This window comes from Salmo salar, unplaced genomic scaffold (assembly GCF_905237065.1).
Source record: "Salmo salar unplaced genomic scaffold, Ssal_v3.1, whole genome shotgun sequence".
NCBI classification, from domain to species: Eukaryota; Metazoa; Chordata; class Actinopteri; order Salmoniformes; family Salmonidae; genus Salmo; species Salmo salar.
The window spans coordinates 30,200-39,995 of record NW_025548357.1 but is presented as its reverse complement, the minus strand read 5'-3'; the positions used below and the strand labels follow the sequence as shown (position 1 = coordinate 39,995).

At 38.0% G+C, this 9,796-nt stretch overlaps 1 long non-coding RNA gene across 1 annotated transcript; it reads left to right on the top strand.

The window, feature by feature from the left end:
- Positions 1-7,061: 7,061 nt before the first annotated feature.
- LOC123732927 (uncharacterized) lies at positions 7,062-9,403 on the top strand. The gene is made up of 3 exons (XR_006763501.1): positions 7,062-7,187; positions 9,114-9,167; positions 9,390-9,403. It is a non-coding gene; the product is annotated as an uncharacterized lncRNA (long non-coding RNA).
- Positions 9,404-9,796: the final 393 nt, after the last annotated feature.

Genomic DNA, 9,796 nt, shown 5'->3' with positions numbered 1-9,796 from the left:
TCTATACCTCTAGTGAATGGTCTATAGTTCTTTACCTCTAGTGAATGGTCTACAGATCTATAGTTCTTTACCTCTAGTGAATGGTCTATAGTTCTATACCTCTAGTGAATGGTCTATAGTTCTATACCTCTAGTGAATGGTCTATTGTTCTATACCTCTAGTGAATGGTCTATAGTTCTATAACTCTAGTGAATGGTCTATAGATCTTTACCTCTAGTGAATGGTCTATAGTTCTATACCTCTAGTGAATGGTCTATAGTTCTATAGTTCTTTACCTATAGTGAATGGTCTATAGTTCTATAGTTCTATACCTCTAGTGAATGGTCTATAGTTCTATAGTTCTATACCTCTAGTGAATGGTCTATGGTTCTTTACCTCTAGTGAATGGTCTATAGTTCTTTACCTCTAGTGAATGGTCTATAGTTCTTTATCTCTAGTGAATGGTCTATAGATCTTTAGCTCTCGCGAATGGTCTATAGTTCTATACATCTAGTGAATGGTCTATAGTTCTATAGTTCTATACCTCTAGTGAATGGTCTATAGTTCTATAGTTCTAGTGAATGGTCTATAGTTCTATACCTCTAGTGAATGGTCTATAGTTCTATACCTCTAGTGAATGGTCTATAGTTCTATACCTCTAGTGAATGGTCTATAGTTCTATACCTCTAGTGAATGGTCTATAGTTCTATAGTTCTATACCTCTAGTGAATGGTCTATAGTTCTATACCTCTAGTGAATGGTCTATAGATCTATACATCTAGTGAATGTTCTATAGTTCTATAGTTCTTTACCTCTAGTGAATGGTCTATAGTTCTTTACCTCTAGTGAATGGTCTATAGATCTTTACTTCTAGTGAATGGTCTATAGTTCTATACCTCCAGTGAAATGTCTATAGATCTTTACCTCTAGTGAATGGTCTATAGTTCTATACCTCTAGTGAATGGTCTATAGTTCTATACCTCTAGTGAATGGTCTATAGATCTTTACCTCTAGTGAATGGTCTATAGTTCTTTACCTCTAGTGAATGGTCTATAGATCTATAGATATTTACCTCTAGTGAATGGTCTATAGTTCTATACCTCTAGTGAATGGTCTATAGTTCTTTACCTCTAGTGAATGGTCTATAGTTCTATAGTTCTTTACCTCTCGTGAATGTTCTATAGTTCTATAGATCTTTACCTCTGGTGAATGGTCAATAGATCTTTACCTCTAGTGAATGGTCTATAGTCCTATACCTCTAGTGAATGGTCTATAGATCTATACCTCTAGTGAATGGTCTATAGTTCTATAGATCTTTACCTCGAGTGAATGGTCTATAGATCTTTACCTCTAGTGAATGGTCTATAGTTCTATAGTTCTTTACCTCTAGTGAATGGTCTATAGATCTTTACCTCTAGTGAAGGGTCTATAGTTCTATAGTTCTTTACCTCTAGTGAATGGTCTATAGTTCTATACTTCTAGTGAATGGTCTATAGTTCTATACCTCTAGTGAATGGTCTATAGATCTTTACCTCTAGTGAATGGTCTATAGTTCTATAGTTCTTTAACTCTAGTGAATGGTCTATAGTTCTTTACCTCTAGTGAATGGTCTATAGATCTTTACCTCTAGTGTATTGTCTATAGTTCTATAGTTCTTTACCTCTAGTGAACGGTCTATAGTTCTATACCTCTAGTGAATGGTCTATAGCTCTTTACCTCTAGTGAATGGTCTATAGTTCTAGTGTTCTATACCTCTAGTGAAATGTCTATAGATCTTTACCTCTAGTGAATGGTCTATAGTTCTATACCTCTAGTGAATGGTCTATAGTTCTATACCTCTAGTGAATGGTCTATAGTTCTTTACCTCTAGTGAATGGTCTACAGATCTATAGTTCTTTACCTCTAGTGAATGGTCTATAGTTCTATACCTCTAGTGAATGGTCTATAGTTCTATACCTCTAGTGAATGGTCTATTGTTCTATACCTCTAGTGAATGGTCTATAGTTCTATAACTCTAGTGAATGGTCTATAGATCTTTACCTCTAGTGAATGGTCTATAGTTCTATACCTCTAGTGAATGGTCTATAGTTCTATAGTTCTTTACCTATAGTGAATGGTCTATAGTTCTATAGTTCTATACCTCTAGTGAATGGTCTATAGTTCTATAGTTCTATACCTCTAGTGAATGGTCTATGGTTCTTTACCTCTAGTGAATGGTCTATAGTTCTTTACCTCTAGTGAATGGTCTATAGTTCTTTATCTCTAGTGAATGGTCTATAGATCTTTAGCTCTCGCGAATGGTCTATAGTTCTATACATCTAGTGAATGGTCTATAGTTCTATAGTTCTATACCTCTAGTGAATGGTCTATAGTTCTATAGTTCTAGTGAATGGTCTATAGTTCTATACCTCTAGTGAATGGTCTATAGTTCTATACCTCTAGTGAATGGTCTATAGTTCTATACCTCTAGTGAATGGTCTATAGTTCTATACCTCTAGTGAATGGTCTATAGTTCTATAGTTCTATACCTCTAGTGAATGGTCTATAGTTCTATACCTCTAGTGAATGGTCTATAGATCTATACATCTAGTGAATGTTCTATAGTTCTATAGTTCTTTACCTCTAGTGAATGGTCTATAGTTCTTTACCTCTAGTGAATGGTCTATAGATCTTTACTTCTAGTGAATGGTCTATAGTTCTATACATCCAGTGAAATGTCTATAGATCTTTACCTCTAGTGAATGGTCTATAGTTCTATACCTCTAGTGAATGGTCTATAGTTCTATACCTCTAGTGAATGGTCTATAGTTCTTTACCTCTAGTGAATGGTCTACAGATCTATAGTTCTTTACCTCTTGTGAATGGTCTATAGTTCTATACCTCTAGTGAATGTTTTATATATCTATAGTTCTAGTGAATGGTCTATAGATCTTTACCTCTAGTGAATGGTCTATAGTTCTTTACCTCTAGTGAATGGTCTATAGTTCTATACCTCGAGTGAATGGTCTATAGTTCTATACCTCTAGTGAATGGTCTATAGATCTTTACCTCTAGTGAATGGTCTATAGTTCTATACCTCTAGGGAATGGTCTATCGTTCTACACCTCTAGTAAATGGTCTATAGTTCTATACCTCTAGCGAATGGTCTATAGTTCTATACCTCTAGTGAATGGTCTATAGTTCTATACCTCTAGTGAATGGTCTATAGTTCTTTACCTCTAGTGAATGGTCTATAGATCTATAGTTCTTTACCTCTAGTGAATGGTCTATAGTTCTATACCTCTAGTGAATGGTCTATTGTTCTATACCTCTAGTGAATGTTCTATAGATCTATAGTTCTAGTGAATGGTCTATAGATCTTTACCTCTAGTGAATGGTCTATAGTATTTTACCTCTAGTGAATGGTCTATAGTGCTTTACCTCTAGTGAATGGTCTATAGTTCTTTATCTCTAGTGAATGGTCTATAGTTCTTTACCTCTAGTGAATGGTCTATAGATCTATACCTCTAGTGAATGGTCTATTGTTCTATACCTCTAGTGAATGTTCTATAGATCTATAGTTCTAGTGAATGGTCTATAGATCTTTACCTCTAGTGAATGGTCTATAGTATTTTACCTCTAGTGAATGGTCTATAGTTCTTTACCTCTAGTGAATGGTCTATAGTTCTTTATCTCTAGTGAATGGTCTATAGTTCTTTACCTCTAGTGAATGGTCTATAGATCTATACCTCTAGTGAATGGTCTATAGTTCTATAGTTCTTTACCTCTACTGAATGGTCTATAGTTCTATAGTTCTATACCTCTAGTGAATGGTCTATAGTTCTTTACCTCTAGTGAATGGTTCATAGTTCTTTATCTCTAGAGAATGGTCTATAGATCTTTACCTCTCGCGAATGGTCTATAGTTCTATACATCTAGTGAATGGTCTATAGTTCTATAGTTCTATACCTCTAGTGAATGGTCTATAGTTCTATAGTTCTAGTGAATGGTCTATAGTTCTATACCTCTAGTGAATGGTCTATAGTTCTTTACCTCTAGTGAATGGTCTATAGATCTATAGTTCTTTACCTCTAGTGAATGGTCTATAGTTCTATACCTCTAGTGAATGTTCTATAGATCTATAGTTCTAGTGAATGGTCTATAGATCTTTACCTCTAGTGAATGGTCTATAGTATTTTACCTGTAGTGAATGGTCTATAGTTCTTTACCTCTAGTGAATGGTCTATAGTTCCTTATCTCTAGTGAATGGTCTATAGTTCTCTATCTCTAGTGAATGGTCTGTAGTTCTATACCTCTAGTGAATGGTCTATAGTTCTATACCTCTAGTGAATGGTCTATAGATCTTTACCTCTAGTGAATGGTCTATAGTTCTATACCTCTAGTGAATGGTCTATAGTTCTATAGTTCTTTACCTCTAGTGAATGGTCTATAGTTCTATAGTTCTATACCTCTAGTGAATGGTCTATAGTTCTTTACCTCTAGTGAATGGTCTATAGTTCTTTATCTCTAGTGAATGGTCTATAGATCTTTACCTCTCGCGAATGGTCTATAGTTCTATACATCTAGTGAATGGTCTATAGTTCTATAGTTCTATACCTCTAGTGAATGGTCTATAGTTCTATAGTTCTAGTGAATGGTCTATAGTTCTATACCTCTAGTGAATGGTCTATAGTTCTATACCTCTAGTGAATGGTCTATTGTTCTATACCTCTAGTGAATGGTCTATAGTTCTATAGTTCTATACCTCTAGTGAATGGTCTATAGTTCTATACCTCTAGTGAATGGTCTATAGATCTATACATCTAGTGATTGGTCTATAGTTCTATAGTTCTTTACCTCTAGTGAATGGTCTATAGTTCTTTACCTCTAGTGAATGGTCTATAGATCTTTACCTCTAGTAAATGGTCTATAGTTCTAGTGTTCTATACCTCTAGTGAAATGTCTATAGATCTAGTGTTCTATACCTCTAGTGAAATGTCTATAGTTCTAGTGTTCTATACCTCTAGTGAAATGTCTATAGATCTTTACCTATAGATCTTTACCTTTACCATATTATTTATATTTTAACTTTGAACTTTCTTCAAATTATAATTCTACCATTCCAGTGTTTTACTTGCTATATTGTATTTACTTCACCACCATGGCCTATATATTGCCTTTACCTCCCTTATCTCACATCATTTGCTCACATTGTATATAGACTTATTTTTCTACTGTATTATTGACTGTATGTTTATTTTACTCCATGTGTAACTCTGTGTTGTATGTTGTCGAACTGCTTTGCTTTATCTTGGCCAGGTCGCAATTGTAAATGAGAACTTGTTCTCAACTTGCCTACCTGGTTAAATAAAGGACTTGTTCTCCACTACCCTACCTGGTTAAATAAAATAAATAAATAAAAAACATCAATCAACCAACCAATACATCAACCAGTCAATAAATCAACCAGTCAATACATCAACCAGTCAATACATCAACCAGTCAATACATCAACCAGTCAATACATCAACCAGTCAATACATCAACCAGTCAATACATCAACCAGTCAATACATCAACCAGTCAATACATCAACCAGTCAATACATTTGGGTACCAGGACATTAGGACCTGATAGTCGTTAGTGAGTTGGGTACCAGGCCATTAGGACCTGATGGTCGTTAGTGAGTTGGGTACCAGGACATTAGGACCTGATGGTCGTTAGTGAGTTGGGTACCAGGACATTAGGACCTGATGGTCGTTAGTGAGTTGGGTACCAGGACATTAGGACCTGATGGTCGTTAGTGAGTTGGGTACCAGGACATTAGGACCTGATGGTCGTTAGTGAGTTGGGTACCAGGACATTAGGACCTGATGGTCGTTAGTGAGTTGGGTACCAGGACATTAGGACCTGATGGTCGTTAGTGAGTTGGGTACCAGGACATTAGGACCTGATGGTCGTTAGTGAGTTGGGTACCAGGACATTAGGACCTGATGTCGTTAGTGAGTTGGGTACCAGGACATTAGGACCTGATGGTCGTTAGTGAGTTGGGTACCAGGACATTAGGACCTGATAGCCGTTAGTGAGTTGGGTACCAGGACATTAGGACCTGATAGTCGTTAGTGAGTTGGGTACCAGGACATTAGGACCTGATGGTCGTTAGTGAGTTGGGTACCAGGACATTAGGACCTGATAGTCGTTAGTGAGTTGGGTACCAGGACATTAGGACCTGATAGTCGTTAGTGAGTTGGGTACCAGGACATTAGGACCTGATAGTCGTTAGTGAGTTGGCTGTGGGTATCCTGCCTGGTTGGCCCTGTCCGGAGGTAACTTTAGACGGGATCCACTTTCTGCTGTTCTACCTGCGACTATTGAACCCTGACCTGTTCATGGGACCTTGATGGCCACATGTAGCCTACTCTTAAATCTCTATCTGGCACAGCCAGAAGAGGACTGGCCCACCCCTCAGAGCCTGGTTCCTCTCTAGTTTCTAATCTCCACCCCTCAGAGCCTGGTTCCTCTCTAGGTTTCTAATCTCCACCCAGCAAGTCAGAGCCTGGTTCCTCTCTAGGTTTCTAATCTCCACCCAGCACAGCCAGAAGAGGACTGGCCCACCCCTCAGAGCCTGGTTCCTCTCTAGGTTTCTAATCTCCACCCAGCACAGCCGGAAGAGAACTGGCCCACCCCTCAGAGCCTGGGTCCTCTCTAGGTTTCTTCCTAGGTTCTTGCCTTTCTAGGGAGTTTTTACTAGCCACTGTGCTTCTACATCTGCATTGCTGTGTGGGGTTTTAGGCTGGGTTTCTGTACAGCACTTTGTTACGTCAGCTGATGTAAGAAGGGCTTTATAAATAAATGTGATTGATCCCTCACTTTGTATTTGTTGTTTGTTTTCATCTGGGTTTGAACAAACATCATAACACTGAGGGTGGGGTTTTTGGTTAAGGTGGTCTAAGAGTCACTTTTTGATTTTGGTTAGTCGTTTTGCGGGTCTTGTAGGTGGATACATTTTATTGAAAGGCGTGATTGACGCTCATGAATGGCAGTGGAAAAACGAGGCCAGCATGTTAGAAAAAAATTCCAAGTCTCATTTTCCGTCATCGTACAAAACCCCCGCTGCCCAGGAGTTGATCATCTTTAGTTCTCAGAAAGAGAGGTGAAGTTATTGGTGCGTACTTTCTCATCCGAGTAGTCTACAGGTCCTAGCCGACACAACGTCTCTGATATTCTCAGGTAAGAAGCAGCTTCGGTGAATTTGACTGTCATGATTGCTTGTTCAAATTGTATTTATATTTTTCTTCCTATTTCAAGACATTAGTAGTCCTAGACCTAACTATGCAATTGAAATCTCCATCTGTTATTAATGGGATACTATAGGTATAAACCCATAGATGTAGGCTAACTGTTGCCATCTGTTATTAATGGAACACTATAGGTATAAACCCATAGATGTAGGTTAACTGTTGCCATCTGTTATTAATGGGACACTATAGGTATAAACCCATAGATGTAGGCTAACTGTTGCCATCTGTTATTAATGGAACACTATAGGTATAAACCCATAGATGTAGGTTAACTGTTGCCAAAAAAAAAAGAGAGAGAGAGAGAGAGAGAGAGAGTGATGAAAGGGAGGTGTGGTCGGCTCAGGAGGGGAGAAAGAAACAGGTTGGACCCACTTCCACTTCACATTGTTAAGATAATTACCACACTGAATCAATGACTTTAAGATAATTACCACACTGAATCAATGACTTTAAGATAATTACTGGTTCGAATCATGGCTGGATCACAACTGGCCCGTGAGTGGGAGTCCCACTCGTCCGAGTTTGGCCGGTGTCGGCCTTCATTGTAAATAATAATTTATTCTTAACTGACTTGCCTAGTTAAATAAAGGTTACATTAAAATAAACTGTATATAGGGAATAGGGTGCCTAAGCAGTGCACTATACTGTATATAGGGAATAGGGTGCCTAAGCAGTGCACTATACTGTATATAGGGAATAGGGTGCCTAAGCAGTGCACTATACTGTATATAGGGAATAGGGTGCCTAAGCAGTGCACTATACTGTATATAGGGAATAGGGTGCCTAAGCAGTGCACTATACTGTATATATGGAATAGGTTGCCTAAGTAGTGTACTATACTTTTAGAAGGTTAAATAAATAATAATAATAATAATAATAATAATGATAATAATAATAATGATAATAATAATAATAATAATAATAATAATAATAATAATGATGATAATAATAATAATAATAATAATAATAATAATAATAAAGATAATGATAATAATGATGATAATAATAATGATAATAGTAATAATAATAATACTATTAATAATAATACAGTAATCTACAGTGAAAGCAGAGCAGAGGGCTGAAGACATTGGAAGCAGGCTGAAAAGACACCTACTGATTGATAAGAGAATTATCTAATAAATGTAAATGAATCAATAAACCATGATGAATTATTAGTCATACAGCAGGTTTAATGAATAATCAATGTAATGATCAATGTAGGGATCGATTAGTCTGATTAGTTCCGGAAAGTCCAGGAACCACTGGAGAGGGAAAGAAATGTGTGTATGCAATTAGTATAGAGAGATAGAGAAGCAGATGGTCAAGGGAGTAAAAGCTTCAGAGAGTTCCTAACCTTGAAGGAAAGGAACAGGCTGAGCTCTGGATAGTGATAAACAGTGTGAGAAGTTTATGGGGATGCAGGTCACCAACAGTTTGTGTGTAAATGCATGTGCGTAAGTTAGCAAGAACTATATAATGACTGTTTTGTTATCCTGACCTCAGAACGTTCTCTGAATAAAGCTACAGAAACCTTTTGCAGAAAGCTGAGTCCTTGCCTAATTATTATAACCCATTGTCTTACAAACCTTGGGCATTAGTCAAGGCGAATTGATTATTGATTATTATCATCAAGATATTAAATTCCTTTAACACTGGTAAACACATAAGGGATACCGTTAATACAACTGGAAGTATTATGGGATTGCTTTTTTGAATATCAATGAACATCATGTGATTTTGGAATATTGACTAATCTCTAATTAATGTCGGTCAATGACATCATCCTTCAACAGCTGTTAATGGAAGATCCAATGGGGTTCATTTATGATTGATGTTGTGTGGTTCACCTCTACAGAGACATAAAAGGACATGGATATGAAGCCTCTGATGATTCTCCTCCTGCTAGCAGGTAATACACTGTGTGTGTGTGTGTGTGTGTGTGTGTGTGTGTGTGTGTGTGTGTGTGTGTGTGTGTGTGTGTGTGTGTGTGTGTTCCTTAGTGGTTAACCTTTCATTAGGTTAAACACGTTCTATATGTCTTGAGGGGATGCACAGCCTCATTCTACCACTACAGCCAGAAAAAGGGTTATGTCCTTATCAGCCTATAGACGTTAATTTCATACCCCTGTAGTTGCAGCAAACTTGTTGTGTATTAAAGGTTTAAAAAAATACTTCTCAAGTAAATTTCCTATTTAAAATGTCAGACTTAATGTTGTCACCACCACCACTCCTCCTGCAGCAGCTGTCATCACCACCACTCCTGCAGCAGCTGCTACCACCACCACTCCTGCAGCAGCTGTCACCACCACCACTCCTGCAGCAGCTGTCACCACCACCACTCCTGCAGCAGCTGTCACCACCACCACTCCTGCAGCAGCTGTCACAACCACCACCACCACTCCTGCAGCAGCTGTCACAACCACCACTCCTGCAGCAGCTGTCACCACCACCACTCCTGCAGCAGCTGCTACCACCACCACTCCTGCAGCAGCTGTCACCACCACCACTCCTGCAGCAGCTGTCACCACCACCACTCCT